Here is a 17,817-nt window from a genome sequence, read left to right as displayed (position 1 = left end):
ACAGATTTGAGGAGTACTGGCTATGTATTTGTAGAATGTCCCGTAATTGGGAACATGAATTGTCTAATGTTTTCCTCATGATTAGACTAGGGTTATGGGTTTTTGGGAGGAAGACCACAGAGGTAAAGTGACCTTCTCACCACATCATATCAAGTGTACTCCATGTTTACTGTTGAGGAAACAAAGGCTCAGAGAGGGGCAGTGACTTGCCCAAGCCTCCTGCAGGGGCTGGTGCCCATTTGAACCTGCTGTGTCTGGTCCCCAAGTCCACACTCTTTTTACTCCATGACATCACCCTCTCGCAGGCCTTGAGGGAGGCAACCAAGTCCCAGAAGTGTAGTCCCCTTTCTTGAATAGCCCCCTCTCCCCATGGTATGCCCCTCCCTGGCTCATCTATCTGTGTTACTGGAATAGGTGTTCAGAGTTCGGGGGAGAGTCAGGATGATGGCGAGGTGTGTCTGAAGTGGGGTTGAGGTGTCAAAGGCAGCTGGACAAGCCGGACTCCCCTCTGCCCTCAATTAAATGCCCACCCCACCTTCAGTTGTGTTTGAGATTAAAGCGCCTGTTTCCTTCAAGTTTCCATTTAACTTGCCACACCTGAAATAATGCTTCCTTCAGCGTTATTATCCAAGGCAATGTTGTCCTAGGCTCTAGTCACATGACCACCAACCACCTCCATGATTTTTTTGGTATTCCTATACTACCCATACTATTATTTACTTTAAAAAGTTAGCCTCATCCCAAGCCATAACATGACTGTAAAATCATAGATTTTATGTGCCAGCTATGTATTTTTCCTGGTGCACATTGAAATAAATAGTGAACTACTACTAACAAACCTTCATCCTTTGCTCCTACCATCCATTTGGAGACCACTAGTATCGTGAATATCCCACTCCACGAAATGCTGAGTCACCCAATGAGGAGGCTGGGGTGGGGGGTGCAGTGGGCTCCTTTTTTCTTTATAAATTAAAAAAATTTTAACTCAATGTACATATATTTTGAAAGTCCAGTGGCACAACAAGGCAAACTATAGGAAAAGTAGCAGTCCCTCGGCAGAAGCTCCACCCAGAAAGCACTCTGTTTAGCTGTTGCTCCTGCTCATTCTTCCATCTTTCTACAGCTTAGCCTCGCAGGTGCTGTTGCTGCCCCACTGATACCCCCGGCTCTGCCACTTTAGTGCACAAGGCTGGACTCCTAACTGCCAGCACCTGGGTGATTTCTCCTGCCCCCGAGCCTGCTGGTCACCCACAGAGCAGGTGGAAAGTTCTGGGGAATTAACGCCCTTGGGAGCAGCCCCCAGCAGTGACTGATGGGCTTTCATGCGTCAGTACTCCGACTCTGCAGCCTCTTGGGTGGGATACCTCTGCTGTCTGAGTTTACACGGGCTCCCCACATTCCCATGAGGGGCTAAGCTGCAGCGGTCCTGAGGGGGAGTGGTGACACTGCACCTTTATTACTATCTTCTGATGGCCACCTCAGCCTCCTACCTTGCGTCTCAGTTAATGTGTGCAAGCCTTGATTTCTTCCGAGGCTGGACACTCATTGAGTGCTTTCCCCCCAGGGTCTGGTGCAGTGCCTCTCATCTAAGAGCCACTCAATAAACGCCTGTTGAATGAAGGGCGGGCTGTGTTAGCAAGGGGGACGTGATTTCCTGGGTTGGTTGGTACCTGCTGGTTGATGATGCTGCACCAGGGTAGGCAGTCTAAAAGCTTTTCTCTATAATTGTATTTTACTTAGGTTCCTTTGATTGCAAGCCACAGGAACCCACTTTGAATAACTTAAGAGAAGGGAGTATATTGGAAGGCTGCTGTGAGAGCTCACAGAATTGAAGGAAGGGCAGGGGCCCTGTCAGCTCCCCGATGGAATGATGACAACAACTGGGGTAATAGTAGCTGACATTTCTTGAGCACTCCCTACGTGCCAGGCCCTGGGCCAAAACCGCGTTTTACTTAATTTTCATAGCAACCCCATGAGGTTGGTCGTCTTATTGCCACCTCCGGTTTGCCAGTGAGCTACTTGGGCCACAGAGGCTAGAACTCAGGCAGGCTGACTGCAGAGCCTCTGTTCTTAACACACAGTGATGCCTCAGCAGCAGGAGTTCTGGATCAAGCTTTCTAAGCTGATCCTTTGAGACTTGGCTACAATGACTTGTAGTTTCTGTCTCTCTTCGAAGTTTCAAGTTCTTGGGAAAAACCATTAAATTGGTCCAACTTTGATCAGCTCTGAACAAGTGGCAGAGTCAAGTAGCACAAACATGGCTCTTGGGACCCCACCCTGTGTGTTGGGATCCGAGAAGGGAGGATAGGATCTGGAGAATAGCCCACACCCCTAAACTGGTGTCTTCCATCTCTATGTTTATACTTCTAATGTACAATGATGGTTTTCAAAGTATGGTCACGAGACCAGCTGCATCAGCATCATCTGGGAACTGGATAGAAATTCAAATTCATCTGCCACCTCCCAGACCTACTAAATCTGAAACTTTGGGGGTGGCATTTGGATCCAGAGGTCTTAGTGCTTGGAATGTATTTGACTTTTTGCATTTTGTGTCCCTGGATATTGAAAATAGAGTCTCCCTTAAGGCATACTCAGAGCCTTTGCATTAATAGGTGTGCTGTTAGGTTGCATTTTTTTGGCAGGAGGCCGGCTCTGCTGTCTGCTCTGTTCTTTCCCATTCCCTCCTGGAAAGAGGCTGACAGCATTTGCTTAATAAGAACAAAACCTAAACCAGAGCCCAATGGTCTGCTTAAATGCTACTAAGAAAAGTATGTAGGTCAGAAGTTTTTACGTTATAAAGGACAGAAACAAAGAACTTAAAATTTGTCAAGCCCCAGAGGAATTTTTTCACTCATGTATCTGAAAACTCTAGGAATTTGCCTAATTTCAGGTAGAGCTGGATCAAGGTGCTCAAATGATGTCACAACGGCTAACCCCCTTCTCTCTTACTCGCTCATTCTGGTTTCCTTTTGTGTGGTTTTTCTGACAGATTCCTTCCACATGAAGATCCCCAGCAACTCCAGGCTTAAAGGTACCTCCAGCTTATAATCTCAGAGAGAGAAAGATCCTCACTCTGCCGTCATTTGCATTGAACTCCTCTCCAAAGATCTCTGATCGGCCCTGTTTGGGTTATGTGACTCTTCCTGAGCCCATCGCCGTCTCCAGGAGCTACAGCCGCTGTGAGGAGGATGTGCGGCCTCCTGCCTGACAGCTCTACACTGGAGGCAGGTGAGAGCCAGTGCTGTGCCCCTAAATGTCCAACAGCCTTTTCTGGTGTAGGGGCATGGGAAGCCCTAATTTGTGTCATTTACTGATTTCTGTGGGGTAGTTATTCCCACCTGGCTGATTTCAGGCTACCAACATGCTGTCCCTGATACCAAAAATCAGCCTCTGTACAGCGACACCAAGTTTAATCTCGGAGACAGAGTTTGGGTGAAGTAGAAAAGAATAGCTTTATTGCTTTGCCAGGCAAAGGGGGCCAGAGCAGGCTAATTCCCTCAAAACTGTGTGTCCCAACCTGGGGAAGGAGAGGTGGTGGTTTGTGGCAAGTCTTATAGTCAAGGGGCAGGGTTGCCGATAAGGATCAGGGTGCCTGCAGGGCCTGCGTTCCTTCAATCTGGAGATCATCTTGTGTCAGGTGGTCTCATGATGGGCTTCTGTGGTTCTCTCGAGGTTATTGAATTGTGACCTTCTCTCTGGAATGAAGAATGCTTCATCAAGTAGTTAATGTCTTCCATTTGGTTAGGGTTTTAGTTCTACAGAAGAGCTCAAAGATACTGTTATGTACATCCCTTGAGGAGGAACCAGGCCCTGCCCCAAGGCTGTACTATTGTTTCTTGACTGCTCCTCCTTTGTCTCCTCAACCCCTCCCTTCCTTGATTAGTAACTACTTGAACCTGCCCTTTGGAGCCCAGGGAAGGTCATGGAGGCTGAATGAAGCCTATTTCCTACAAACAAGAAACGGGGTACACAGAAAGGCTCCTGTGCCCAGGAGCCCCACAGGGTTCGGCTTGATTTCATCCCTAAGGTGGAGTTGGGAAGGAATGCACAGTAGCACAGCCTTCTAGAGCATTCTCTCTGTGTTGATACAATAGATGTAAGTAACCCCAAGAGCATAGATGATTGATTGTTAGTAAAATAATTAGGACGTGATGAGTTTTGAGAAGCCATTGCCTTTGTTTTTCTATAATTTGTTTAATTGTAAATTTATATAACTTGGATTTTAAATAGTGACTGTGGTTAAAATTTAGCTCACAAAATTCCTGAAAATGTAATGGTCACCTCTCTCGTCTGGTATAAGCTAGGTCCAGCACACCACTGGTCAGAACCCAAGAGGGCAGAACAAGAGTGGTGTGTGCCGTCTCCTTTCCATTTTCCCTCCCACTCCCGGGTGGGGACAGTATCAAATTGACTTCTGAGTGCTCCCTTAGGTGGCTCATCAGGGTTGATGGGTATTAATAGTCCAGCAGTCCACATCCTTGTAAACACCCTGCAGCCTGTGGCCACCTGCTTTTGAACAGTTCATTGTCAGGTAGAGCTCAGATGTGGGAACAGAGCATTAGTAGCCTTTGGGCATAAAGTAGAGTTCAACATAAATTTCTCAGTAAAGAGAGATAGCATTATTTTACTTAAGTGAGTTTCACAACATTTGAACTAACCTAACCTCTTGCTGGCGCCCAGCTGGTCAGAATGAAAAGTTGTTTGTTGAAAAGCATTTTTACTTATAAAAATTCACATGTAGAAGGAATATTGAACATGTGCCTATTAATCCTTTCTTCACTGTTCACAGTATCTTGCTTTGCTTGAATTCACTGGGAAGGAGTAATACTTTGCACCCACTGTTTACCCCACCCCTGAAGCTTTCCTCCAGCTTAGGGGGCCTGCGGCTGGCAGCAGGGAGTCCGGTAGGAAGCTGCTGTGTCAGTCTCCAGACAAGAGATGACAGAAGCCTCATCTTGATTGTGGCAGTCGGGGTGGGGAGGGGACCTGATGTTAGGTTGAGCCACAACAGTGACCCCGGGATCTAACTTTTAGCTGAAGAGCATAGGACAGTGATTTGTATGCTTCGAAAATGTAAATCACTTGGGTGTGAATGTACTCTGTACGCGAATAAATTTAACACATTTCTTGGGAAAAGCTACTTAACAACAAGAACTGAAGATACTATTTTATAACAAAAGTCAGATCCACTCCAACTCCCACTATGCTGCATAAAAATTTCACTTACATTTTGTACTGTAGGATTTGGAGGTGCAAAAATAATGAAGCATGATTTTGCTGGGGATGTTTTCAATAGGTAAAGTTAAGAGAACTTGTGGCTTAAAAAAAATCAGTGCACACATAGTAGGTGGTATGTCTCAGTAAATATGCACTTGGAGATGATTTGTTGTCTACAAGGTACCTTGTAAAGGTCAACATTTAGACATTAAATCCATTTTAGAGGCTGCAATAAAAGAAAACCCCTAGGGCAGCTTGCTTAAAAAAGAATAGTAATGTAACAAAGCTGTGTTGCTTTCCTCTTTTTTTTTTTTTTAAGAACAGAGTCAGAGAAAAGGGGCTTCAAATGCTTGGTTATTTATTTATTTATTTATTTATGGCTCTGTTGGGTCTTCATTTCTGTGCGAGGGCTTTCTCTAGTTGTGGCAAGCGGGGGCCACTCTTCATCGCGGTCCATGGGCCTCTCACTATCGCGGCCTCTCTTGTTGCGGAGCACAGGCTCCAGACGCGCAGGCTCAGTAGTTGTGGCTCACGGGCCTAGTTGCTCCGCGGCATGTGGGATCTTCCCAGACCAGGGCTTGAACCCGTGTCCCCTGCATTAGCAGGCAGATTCTCAACCACTGCGCCACCAGGGAAGCCCTGCTTTCCTCTTGACTTGGTTGAAACCAGCAGATCATTTCTTCTGTGGAGACTGGGTCACCTTTTCATCTAGAGAACAGAGTGGTCAGATAGGGACCAACATAAGGTATAAATTCAAAAAAGACACCCAGTGTTTCCGCCAGAAGCAACACAGCTCCGGCTAAATAATGTTCTCATGATGTCTATTAAATACAAGTTGAAGGATGAAAGAATAATCCTTTAGTGCCTTTGAGAAACTGTTGAAAGTCTTTCTAATGTCAATCAAAAGCACTACAATGTACATCCTTGTAAACCACCAGCAAAAACCCTTCAGATGCACCCTAGAACTATCTTTATAAAGTGAAACCTTCTTGGGAATATGGAAATTTACCAGCAACATCTAACAGATCAATGACTGAATTTTTAAAAAGTGGCTGGTACATCTTTCCTTAGATCTTATTTGTTTCCATCAAGTTAATGAATTAGTATCAATTTTCTATTTTCAGATTTGGCTTTGGGGTTCCAGTAAATTCTGCTTCTAAAGCAACATGGTCAGATATTAGTGCTAGTTTATGTTTATGATAACAACTCTCACTGGTTGTCGCTGGCTGGGTTCCAGGCAATGTGTTAGAAGTTTATGTGTGTTCTCTGTGACATACAGACCATATTTCATATATGAGGTCACTGAGTCTCATAGAAGCTAGGTAACCCCCAAAGTCAAGAAACAATGCCTTTGGGCTTTGAACCCACATGCCTCACCCTGGAATTTGTCATCTTAATTACTGCCTTATGTTGATTGCCCTGTTGAGTGATAATGCTACCCAACACATGTGGTGTACTTTGTAGTTTGCAAAGTGCTTTACCAAACACTGTCTAATTTGAGCATAATTCCATGAATGTGGTGATGCAGAATTATTCTTTTTTTTTCTTTTATAGATAACCAACAAAGACCAACTGTATAGCACAGGGAACAATACTCAATATCTTGTAATAACCTATAAAGGAAAAGGATCTGAAAAAGAATATATATATATATATATATATGTGTATATAACTGAATCACTATGCTGTACACCTGAAACTAACACAACACTTGAATAAAATTTTTTAAATGTTTGAAAAATATTTTTAACACTTTTACCCATTTAAAGAACTGTGATGTTTTTATTTGTAAAGTGCCATTATTCTGTTTTTGATTTGATAAAAATGACATAAAGAACACAAAAGCCTCAAAACCAAGGGAAGTATTCTAAGTTGGCCATACAGATGATTAGAAATGGCCTTTATTATTTTTTTTGAATTTTATTTATTTTTTTTATACAGCAGGTTCTTACTAGTTATCTATTTTATACATATTAGTGTTGGTAATGTAGAATTATTCTTAATCTCTGCAGTACTCATTTAAATTATTGACCTCCTTTATCCACAGAGAGAAAGTGAAATGATTGAGTTCCAGAGCGAAGGGTGTGTGCACAGTCACCCTGGGATGACAGTGGTTTCAGCGGGGGGCTCTCTCTTTGACTGTGTCTCTCCCCATCTCTCTGTTAAGATGGTCGCCATGTTTGGCATCACACCCAGATGTTAGTCTCCATTATTTGCTGGCTGATTGCTCTGTTGTTTTCGACAGTGTTTTGGGGCATCAATTGCTCCATCTCTGATACAACTTAATTAGGGCAGGGGTAGTTTTTGAGGCCAGTCTTTGAGGTTTGTTTTGACCTCAGTAGGGCTCTTCTTAGCTATCTCTTTTCCTGGTTCTCTCTGGTGAACTAGCCGGCCTGTGGTTTAGCTTCCTGCAATTAAATAAGAGAGGCTACCAGTCTCCTCTTATTTTCTGATGATCAAAATCTCCATTGTTTCCAAGAGCACTCTTAGGCCTGAACTTTCCCACACTCTGTTTCAAATAAAATAATTTCCTTTGGGGACTGCTTCCTCCCCCAGAAAGCTCTGAGCACTACTCCATGCACTGGGTGGGCAGTAGCCTCTGGTCTTCGCAGCTTGCCTCCCTCAGTGTGGAGTCTCTGCCCTCTGAGTGAGGAGGGGGCAGGTGCAATTGGGGCCCCAGTATTCTTGGCTTGATAAGCTCGGGTTAGAGCATCCATCCTGTGAATGGGAGATGTGCAGAGGACAGGAGCCCCGATCTCTTGACTGAACTCACCAGGAATTTACCCTCTTCAGCTGTAGTTGGAGGCACTAGAAACGCTGGCAGCCTTCTCCTCCCAGTGCCCTGTACCCCTTGTTTAGGAGCTGAGGGGAGAGGACGCCCTCTTCTTGCCCAGAGTGGATGGGTGGAGGTGGGGGCTGAACTGGGGGGGGAGGGAGGGGATCGTGGCTCAGGTGCCACAGTCTTAGCAAGTTGTAGTAGATTTTCTTGAATAAGTGTTTCTTCACTTGCTATGTACCCTTAGGACAATTTTCAGAGACTTTAAATGGTCATTTGTTTTGAAATAGTTTTCATCAGTTATGCTTGCTTCATTGGGGAGTGGGGCTGCAGAGCTCCTCACATTGCTATCCCAGGAGTGGACTCCCCAGTACTCCTCTTGCATGTCCATTTTACAGATGAGAAATCTGAGGCACAGAGCGGTTTAGCAACTTGCCTAAGGTTACACAGCAGATAGCAAAGCTGGGCTACAAAACCGTGTAGTCTGACTCCTGAGTTTGCACTGGGCTGAAAGGAAGAAAGTTTCTGCAGGAGATGGCACATCCATATCTTCAGGTGGAGGAGAGGATCAAGAGTAGGAAGCTAAACTTAATTGCAGGAAGTTCCTATTGGGAACTGTAATAGGAACTTCGATGCCCGTCCAGACACATCTGTGTGCTGAGACCTGTGCCACTTAATGCTGACTTTCTTTGATCAGCCCCAGGGCATCCTCAGGGGAGCCTGTGCATGTGGAAATGGATTCTGCCTAAGCTAGTATTCCTGTCCCCCTGTGGATGACAAGCACCGCACAGAAATCTCAGGTGCTTCTCTTTAATTGACATCTTTGTCTCTGCAGTCAGGGATTCGAGCTGAACAGAAGGTGGTTTGGTGCAGATCTTTCATGCAGGCCCTAATTGACAGTCTCCTCCTGAGATGCCTCCTGCTCCAGCCACCTCCCAGGGCCTGGCCTGGGCTTGTCTCTCGTCATCAAAAATGTCGCAGCCTGTCCCTTCCTCCCTCCCTCCTGGCTCACAGCCTTCTAAGCAGGGAGCTTGCAGACATGGGACTGTAATGTTATGTGAGAGTGTGGAGCACATTGTAGGCCATTGGATAGCACCCTCCTGGAGACCCCAAACCTTTCCCTAGTGAGAGGAGGCCAGTGATGAGAATTTCAAACCATAGTGACTGCTGGAAAAATCTTTTGGGGTGAGTAGAACTCTGTGGCATCTGCCTGCCTCCAGAAACATGTGTTACCTATTTTATAGAGAGCTGCTTAGATGTCCAGTAGCCGTCTCAGCAACATGTGTCCACGGCTGAACTCTTGACCTTCAACCCCAACCTGTTCTTCCTGCTGTCTTTCCTTCTTACTCTTAACACCCCTCTCTGTGCCACCTGCATCCAATCCATCAACAAGTCTGCTCTAAAGCATGTTTCGGATCTCCTTCCCTCCAGCTCCACTGCCGCCATTATCACAGGCCAGAACTGTCTGGCATCTAGACTACCCAGTAGCCACCGAACTGGTCGCCCCACTTATTTTCTTGCCCCTCCCCCATCCATTCTCTACCCAGCTGCTAATCATTAAAAAAAACGTGAATCAGACCACATTCCCCCTGCTTAGAAGCCTTTCATGGCTTTCCAAAGCACGTAGAACACAATCTCAAACCTCTTACCATGGCTTGAAAGGCCTGTGGCATCCAGGCCCTGGCTACCCCTCCAGCCTGGGCCGACCCAGTTCTTCCTTGCTCTCCCACTTGCTCTCCTCTGCCCACACTGACCTTATTTTAGTTTCTATGCCAAGACCTTTGCGTGTATTGTTCCCTCTGCCTGTGTGGTAGGCAGTGGGGCCTCCAGAAATATTTAAACCCTAATCCATATAACCTGGGTTCACACGATGAAACTGGACGAGAGGCCACTCTCCCCATTTTATGGTCTGTAGCATTAATGTCACCTGCAAAGTCCCTTTGACGGTGCAACAAAATGTATCACAGGTTATATGGATTAGGGTTTAAATATCTCTGGAGGCCCCACTGCCTACCACACAGGCAGAGGGAACAATACACGCAAAGGTCTTGGCATAGAAACTAAAATAAGGTCAGTGTGGGCAGAGGAGAGCAAGTGGGAGAGCAAGGAAGAAGCAAGTGGGAGAGCAAGGAAGAACTGGGTCGGCCCAGGCTGGAGGGGTAGCCAGGGCCTGGATGCCACAGGCCTTTCAAGCCATGGTAAGAAGTTTGAGATTGTGTTCTATGTGCTTTGGAAAGCCATGAAAGGCTTCTAAGCAGGGGGAATGTGGTCTGATTCACGTTTTTTTAATGATTAGCAGCTGGGTAGAGAATGGATGGGGGAGGGGCAAGAAAATAAGTGGGGCGACCAGTTCGGTGGCTACTGGGTAGTCTAGATGCCAGACAGTTCTGGCCTGTGATAATGGCGGCAGTGGAGTGTGAACACTTTATAGCAGAAAATGTCCTCCAGCTGGGGGCAGGAGGGATGCAGTAGAAGAAGTCAGAGAGAGTCGACGTGTGAGAAGGACTCAATGCACTGTTTAAGGACAGAAAGGGCAACAGTATGAGGAATCCTGGCAGCCTAAGGAGTTGAGAGAGGCTCCTGGCCAGTGACCAGCAAGGAGACAGGAGCTCAGCCCTCCAACCTCAAGCAAGTTCTGCCGAAGACCTGAGTGAGCTTAGCAGCTGATTCTACTCTCAAAGGCTTCAGATAACAGCCTGGCTCGCTGACACCTGGATCTGGGCCTTGTAAGACCTGGAGCAGAAAAACCAGCAGATGCCCTGGATTCTGACCTACAGAACTGCCAGATGATAAATTTGTGTTGTTTTGAGCTGCTCGGTTTGTGATAATTTGAACGGCAGCAATAGAAAATGAATAGAGTCTCTTAAACTGTCCTCGTTTCTTTTTATTCTAGAAGACATACAGATGGTCAAAAGGCACATGAAAAGATGCTCAACATCTCTAATTATTAGAGAAATGCAAACCAAAAGTACAGCGAGGTATCACCTCACACCAGTCAGAATGGCCATCATCAACAAGTCTACAAATAATAAATGCTGGAGAGGGTGTGGAGAAAGAGGGAACCCTCCTGCACTGTTGGTGGGAATGTAAATTGATGCAGCCACTATGGAGAACGGTATGGAGGTTCCTTAAAAAACTAAAAAATAGAGCTATACCATATGATCCTGCAATCTCACTCCTGGGCATATATCTGGAGAAAACGATAATTTGAAAAGATACTGAAATGCCCAAGGTCGCGAGGCCCCTCCACAAGACCACCGGAGTCGAGAGTCAAAGCCAAACGGCAAGGGTCATTTATTGCAGGTTCGAACCTGGACCTCCGCGCACTCGTTGCCGGTGACGCTAAGAAGTCCCGATGGAGTTTAGTTCAGCTCTTTTATAGACAAGTACAAACAAGTTCGGGACGTTTTGCGGGGCTTTCCAGGGGTGGGGAGTACTGATTGGTTGATTTATGAACAAAGACACTAGTCGCCGTCTGATTGGTTGGACGGTTGCAGGTTGACTTTTGAACAAAGACACTAGTCGCCGTCTGATTGGTTGGACGGTTGCGGGGGGGGGGGTCTGCAAGCGTAATTACAGAAGCGAGAGCGGCTAGTTAAGTTTCGGTTTCGTGAGGTTTCGTTTCTCAATTGGAAATACTTAAGACGGGGCCATGGTCACAAAAAGAAATAGTGCAAACAGGAAGACTGATGCAACCCTAGCAGTGCTGCGGCCTCCACCAGCCCAACGGCAGGGCGGCGGGAGGTTGTGCGCCCAACCTCAGGCGGCGCTCCGAAATGTGGCAAGCCCAGCGCCGCGCCCTGGAATGGCCCCTTTTCGGCCCTTCTCCTCCGGGAGGAACAGAAAAGAAACTCCAGGAAAGGCACAAATTGAATGCAGGGCGTCAGCTCAGCCCTAGTCCCACCAAAGTAGAACATAGCCCCCTCATTCCCCCCTTTCTCATGAACCAGAGGAGCCAATCTTGGGTCCTCAAGGCTCAGTTTCTTCAATTTCTGAGGCCTCGCAGGGCTGATATTGTGTTCTTAATATCATTAGCTGGACTGCATTTATTCTTTCGCGAACAAAATCCATGACTTTACTGAGTATACAGGGGCCTATAGTGAGGAGGAGAAGGAGGCATAGTAGAGGGCCCAGGATGGGGAGGAGGAAGGGGAGCATACCATGAAATCCTGACCAAAGGGGATTATCCGCTAATTCCTGCCGGCAGCGAGCTAGGTCTTCCTGGAGCTGGTGGATCTTGGTTCTTACAATGCCTGATTTATTTGCATAGAAACAACATTTTTCTTTTAGGGCGAGGCATATTCCACCCTGTTCAGCTGTCAGCAAGTCTAAGCCCCTCCTATTTTGTAGGACTACCTCGGCCAGTGAATCTAATTGGTCCTGTAAGTCCTGAATGGTACCAGAGAGGGCTTCTACATCTTCTATTGCCTAGACAGCTGACTATAGGAGTGAAGGGAGACCCCAAGACCTGTACTCCCTGTGGCCACAGCTCCTGTAATTCCTAATCGTACCAGGAGGGGTATGACTGTAATGGCTCGTTTGGTTCTCCCTGCCCAGAGGTCAAAGCTGGGAATGGGCAATGGGGTGTCTCCCGAGATCAGGTCTACATTGGGGAGGAGGGTGGCTAGGGTGCAGACCCCTGTCCAGTTCGGGGGTAAATAGGTGTATGCTAGGTTATTTGCACAGACAAAGACAGTGGTATTAGGACTACAGAGGGAGGAGTTCACGGGGATATATTGACTACATCCAGTGGATGAAAGGATTCCCAAGTCAATACTGGCGTTAGAGAGGGAATCGTTCTTGACAAAGCATGAGGTATTAAAGGTGGTTGAAAATTTTGAAAATTGTATGGGGAACGGCTCGGGGAGTGAAGTAGGGTTACATCGTTCGCTGATGTTTAAATTGGCGAAGGTGGGGATGGCTATAGGGCGGGGCGGTCCTTGAGGAAGGCAGAGCCAGCAATCCTGTGCTAAGTTGGGGTTGGTGGCATTCAAAAGCGCAAAAGTAGCTTCTAGTATAGTCATGGTCTGGGAGTCCAATTCAGAGGGATTGACCTTAGGGAGAATTAGGGGGTGGTAGCTGAGCTGTGGGTACAGATGCCGATAGACCTCTTCTATTTGTCTTCGGGTTTCTATCTGGCGCACTGCGTCCTGGGGCCCCCCACCGTCTGACATATGTGTGGGGGCCCTGGTATTCCAGCATACCGGGGTCCCGGGGATGCCAGTGCCTCCAGCTGAAGGTATTTATTATCATCACTAATGGTGGGGCTTTTATTATTCTGTAGTATGGCTGTGAAATAAGTCTTGTTATTGGCCCCTATACATTGCTGGTAAGAGGAATAGCACATGCTATGCATTGATTCCTGGAAGGTAGAACAGGGGCAAGTAGCTCGAGGGGGGAGTGGCTTAGGCTTATGGTAGCATTGCCAGCTTTGAGAGGCCCCGGTAACCCTATATTCCTGAACAAGATACGCAGTTATGCCCCCGCAGTCCTGCATATGAGTATACCCTCGGGGAACAACAGGAGTCTCCATAGTACCTCCCCTGCACTCGCACGGTGCACCATATAGTTGTTGTATTAAAGTATTCTTATCGGGGGGAGGGCTGAGTCCTACCCTCGTGGCCCGAGGGTTGAGGGTTAGGACTATCATTAGGGCTATCAGCAGTACCTTGGTCATCATGGGGGAGGGTATGGCGCAAGGTCAGTTTGAGGGGATTGTCCTTACTCCGGTCAACAGTCCAGGTGACGTCAGCTTTAGTGGACTTGATGAGGTCAGAAAATGGGTCCACCGGCTTGACGTGGGTGTAATGGATCCAGGCAGCTATGCTGTCCACCTTGGTGGCCGTCGGCGTTGACAGGATGATCTGGTAAGGTCCTTTCCACCTGGGTTCTAGGGTCTCTTGTCGATGGCGTTTGACAAGGACCCAGTCACCTGGCCGGAGCTGGTGTGGAGTAGGCGGGGGTCCTGTTGCATATAGCTCTTTTAGTTTGGGCCAGATTGTCTCGTGTATCCGCTGTAAGGCTTGGAGGGAAGACAGGAGATTATTTTCTGGGTCCAATTGGATAAGGCTAGTCTTTAGGTTAGGGATGATAGGAGGAGGCCTACCATGCATTATTTCGTAGGGAGTAAATCCTAGCTTATAGGGGGAATTTCGCACCCTAAACAGAGCGTAGGGGAGTAGGACTACCCAGTTAGCGCCAGTCTCCATGGTCAATTTAGTTAAGGTCTCTTTTAGAGTTCTATTCATCCTTTCTACCTGTCCTGAACTCTGGGGGTGGTATGCACAATGTAATTTCCAATTAGCCCCAAGTATGGAAGCCAGATCCTGACTTACCTTAGAAACGAAGGCTGGCCCGTTGTCGGACCCTATCATAACTGGAAAGCCATACCTGGGCAGGATCTCTTCTAGTAGCTTCTTAGCTACTATTTGTGCAGTCTCATTCTTGGTTGGGAATGCCTCAGTCCAACCTGAAAAGGTATCTATAAACACCAGTAAATATTTATACCCATATTTGCCAGGCTTTACCTCCGTGAAGTCCACTTCCCAGTAGGCTCCGGGCTGGTTTCCTCTCTCCCGGATGCCAGTGGTTGGCGGGTGGCTGCTGGCATTATGGAGTTGGCAGACTGCACAGTCAGCAACCAGTCGTTCAGTCTTCTCGGAGACATTTTTAATTTTAAGTCCAGTCTGCCTGATGAGATCCTGTAGCCGTCGGGCGCCCAAGCGGGTGCTACGGTGGATCCGTTCAAGGACCAGGGTTCCTAGTTTCTCAGGAAGGAGAATATTGTTCTTAGCGTCCCGCCACCATCCGTCTCTATCCTGGGTTAGAGGGAGTTGCTCATCCATCTGATGTCATCCTCCGAGTAGTCGGGTTGGGGCGGTAGTTCCCGGGGCCCTGGATCCGGCAGTTGCAGGGGAAGTGATGGTATTGGAGTGTGTGCCGCCTTTCGAGCCGTCTGGTCTGCCAAATTGTTGCCTCGGGCGACTGGATTCGTGGGTTTTTGATGCCCCGGGCAGTGTACAATGGCTAGCTTTTTGGGTTCCCATATGGCCGCTAGCAAGGCCAGGATTTCCTCTTTGTTCTTGATGTCTTTGCCCTCTGCTGTGAGTAGTCCCCGCTCTCGGTATATTGCCCCATGTATATGTGCGGTAGCGAAAGCATACCGGCTGTCTGTGTATATGGTGGCTTTTTGGCCTTTGCTCATCTTGAGAGCTTGGGTCAGGGCAATTAATTCAGCTTTTTGGGCTGAGGTCCCCGGGGGGAGAGTCTCTGCCCATATCACCTCAGTTTCTGATGTTACCGCTGCCCCCGCATACCTCTGACCTTGCTGGACAAAGCTGCTGCCGTCAGTGAACCATGTGGCTTGTGCATCCGGTAGGGGTTGGTCACGTAGGTCTTCTCGAACCCCATGGATCTGGGCCAGTACCTCTGCACAGTCATGGAGTGGGGAGTCCAAATCTGGGTCAGGTAATAGGGAGGCAGGGTTTAATGCCCGCGGCGGAGTGTAGCTGATTCTGAGGGGATTTAACAGTAGACCCTGGTAGTGGACCAGTCGAGCATTGCTCATCCATCGGTCGGGAGGCTGTTTGAGAACCCCGTCGATGGCGTGGGGGGTGGTGACATGCAACTCCTGCCCCATAGTTAGTTTGTCAGCATCCTTTACCATTAGGGCCGTGGCGGCGATCATCCGCAGGCAAGGAGGCCAGCCGGCAGCCACTGGGTCCAATTTTTTTGATAGGTAAGCAACAGGCCTGGGCCAAGGACCGAGGGGCTGGGTCAACACGGCCTTAGCTATGCCTTTGCTTTCATCCACAAAGAGGTGGAAGGGTTTGGAGACATCAGGGAGACCCAGGGCAGGTGCGGATAGCAAGGCAGTTTTGATCTGCTGAAATGACTGCTCAGCCTCCTCTGTCCATTCAAAGGGCGTCTGCTCTTTGGTGGCTAAGTATAGCGGTTTGGCCATTTCAGCAAATTTGGGTATCCATAAACGGTAGAACCCAGCTGACCCCAAAAATTCCCTCACCTGTCGAGGCGTGGTGGGTCTGGGGATGCGGAGGACGGTTTCCTTTCGTGCATCTGTGAGCCATCGTTGCCCCCCTTTCAATAGGTACCCCAGGTAAGTTACCTCAGGCCTGCAGATCTGCGCTTTCTTGGCAGAGGCCCGGTATCCCAGGGTGCTGTAGGAGGTTTCTGGTTCCCTGCAGGCAGGCTTCAGCGGTCTCAGCAGCTATTAAGAGATCATCAACATACTGCAGGAGGATTACATCGGGGTTTTGTCTCCGGTACTCACTGAGATCCTCGTGTAGGGCCTCATCAAACAAGGTAGGCGAATTTTTGAATCCTTGGGGAAGTCTGGTCCAGGTGAGTTGTCCGTTTATGCCTCTCTCGGGATCCGACCATTCGAAGGCAAAGAGTTCTTGACTTTTGGGCGCCAAGGGTAAACTAAAAAAGGCATCTTTGAGGTCCAGCACAGTATACCATTGTTTTTCTGGACAAAGGGCGCTCAAAAGAGTATATGGATTGGGCACAGTAGGATGGATGTCTATGACCCGTCTGTTAACTTCCCTCAGGTCCTGCACTGGGCGGTAGTCTTTACTGTTAGGTTTGCGGACTGGCAGCAGGGGTGTATTCCAGGCCGACTGGCAGGGACGCAGTATCCCCAGGTCAAGAAGCCGGCGAATATGAGGAGTGATACCAGTCTTGGCCTCTATGGGCATGGGATACTGTCGGACACGTGCAGGATCTGCCCCCGGTTTGATCTCTATGAATAGGGCTGGGCGATGTTTGGCTAGTCCCATCCCCCCTGTTTCTGCCCATGCTTCGGGGAACTGCTGAAGCCATGACTCTATATCTTGATTTTGGGAGGGTGGTTCCTGGTGAAGTCGGTACTCATCTTCCAAGTTCAGGGTGAGCACAGATATGGGTTGGTCGTGAGGGTCTGTTACGATTGGCCCCTCTGGCCGAAAATGAATTTGTGCTCCCATTTTAGTGAGTAAGTCTCTCCCCAATAAGGGGCAAGGGCTATCGGGAATGACCAGAAAGGTATGGGTTACCCTTCCCGTGCCCAAGTCCACAGTTCTCTGAGTGGTCCAAAGGTAACGTTTAACTCCCGTAGCTCCCTGGACCCAGGAGGATTTGTTAGAAACTTTCCCGTGGGGCTTAACCAAGACCGAATGCTGTGCCCCTGTATCCACCAGGAATTGGACTGGTTTCCCCTCCACTTGTAGGGTTACCCTGGGTTCGGGGAGGGGGTCAGAACCCCATCCCCCCTACTCTACATCATGTGTAAATAGGACTGGGGTGGCCTTCGGTTGCCATTGCCTCTGGTTGGGGCGCGGCTGCCTTTTCTTGGGGCATTCCCGAGCCCAGTGGCCCTTTTCCTTGCAATACGCACATTGATCTCTGTCCAATGGTCGCCTGGGAGGTCGAGTGGCTGGGGGGCCCTCTTGGTTTCTGAACAATGGCGGCCAGGACCTTAGTCATTTTCTCAGTGGTTTTAAGTTGTTTATCCTCTGGGGCGTCTCGGTTATTAAAGACGCGCTGGGCGATACGGAGTAGATCCTGTATCTGTTTGCCCTCCAGATCTTTTAACTTCTGGAGTTTCTTTTTAATATCAGGGGCTGCCTGGTTAACGAAGGACATTACAATGGCAGCCTGATTTTCGGGGGCCTCTGGATCCATAGGGGTATACTGCCTAAAGGCTTCCATTAATCTTTCTAAATAAGAGGAGGGACTTTCCGTTTTACCTTGTACAATTGAATATACCTTGGCCAAATTAGTGGGCTTACGCGCGGCAGCCCGGAGACCCGCCATTAGAGTCTGGC

The 17,817-nt window shown here is 48.1% G+C and overlaps 1 protein-coding gene across 8 annotated transcripts in view; it reads left to right on the top strand.

The window, feature by feature from the left end:
- The window catches only part of PLPP4 (phospholipid phosphatase 4), a 491,600-nt gene that overhangs the window by 62,905 nt on the left and 410,878 nt on the right, over positions 1 to 17,817 (top strand). For 7 of the 8 annotated variants that reach the window (XM_079900497.1, XM_079900493.1, XM_079900491.1 and 4 more), the window contains one exon: positions 2,990 to 3,228. The gene's annotated coding sequence lies outside the window, so the exon portion shown is untranslated. Of the gene's footprint in view, positions 1 to 1,620; positions 1,697 to 2,989; positions 3,229 to 17,817 lie in introns of those variants that run through there. The other variant, XM_079900485.1, reaches the window with a different exon arrangement.

This window comes from Stenella coeruleoalba, assembly GCF_951394435.1.
Source record: "Stenella coeruleoalba genome assembly, chromosome: 16".
Classification (NCBI taxonomy): Eukaryota; Metazoa; Chordata; class Mammalia; order Artiodactyla; family Delphinidae; genus Stenella; species Stenella coeruleoalba.
Note: the sequence above shows the minus strand (reverse complement) of the source record. Positions and strands in the feature narration are given on the sequence as shown.